Source organism: Sphaeroforma arctica (genome assembly GCF_001186125.1).
Source record: "Sphaeroforma arctica JP610 unplaced genomic scaffold supercont1.323, whole genome shotgun sequence".
NCBI lineage: Eukaryota > Ichthyosporea > Ichthyophonida > Sphaeroforma > Sphaeroforma arctica.
Genome location: NW_014040235.1, coordinates 63417 through 64643, shown reverse-complemented (window position 1 = coordinate 64643; position 1227 = coordinate 63417).

Genomic DNA, 1227 nt, shown 5'->3' with positions numbered 1-1227 from the left:
ATATATATGTCTATATGTGTATATATATATATATATTATATATATGTATATTTATGTATATGCACCAACCAATCCCTATCCTGAATTTCAAGCTGTTCGGTATCGTCCGGCTTCACATTTGTTTTTAAATATTAATATTTGAGATGTCGATTCAAAATATAATTTGGATCTAGACATTCTTTGATGACCAACCAACACGAAGAGCGTCTTTGTGCTAAAAAATATGTTAAAAAAGCCATAGAACGACGAGCCAATGAGTAATATTAAGAGTAATGAGCATCAATTTTATGTCTTTTTTCAGAAACTTGTTATCTTTGAAAAATTCCTCTCTCAGAACCTTTGATGCTTTATTTATACCCTGCATATGTTTATGTTTTTTTATTTTAAATTTAATATATTGTATAGTGCTGTAGTGCATACTATTTACTCTTTCATTTGAACTGCATACTGATTTTTGAATTCTCCTTCGTTTCGGTTTTTCTCACTACTCTTCAAGTTTGGATTTTGGTCAGTTTGGTGTCTTCGACTCGTCGCCTTCTCGCTTCAAATTGATTCTTTTTGCTTTTGGGTGGGAGTTTTCAGTTTTGTGATAAAAAAATATACATCAACTTCATCATTCAGGAACAGGGAACATCCAAATTCAATTATTCATAGCCAGCCAAATGCCATTTTGCCAACTTCCCTCTCTCTCTCTGTCACTGTGTGTACTACTCTCTCTAATAAGTAGATACTACTTCTAACTGCATATATGTACATAGTAGAGAAGTAGACGGGAGAGACTCTCTCTAATCTCTAGAGTAGAGTCTGTCTAGTAGAGGCCAATTACAACATATTTTTCATTTTTGTGGCAATTTCTGAAGTAGATTCGTAGGTCACGTTTAATGTTTAGTTGTTTACGGACAGTCAGATATATAGCTCATTACTCATTGGGATATTTCTATACTGAGTATTCTGGTAGAAATAAAAACTAAAAAGTTCTACATACATAGTAAGTAGTATTAATAGTAAGAGGCTACTTACTACTACGTGTAGTTCATACCCCAGAATCAGAATGTTATTGTTATTATTTTAATCCACCCCTTTCCGGCTTCCGCACCCTTTTTGCTTCCGACAGCGACTTTCAAGTTTCAAATTTCTTTTAAGTAAAAGGAAAAAAACGAACCTTTTCTACAATTTTTATCTCCGGAGCAAACTGGTATATATATATANATANATATATATATAGAT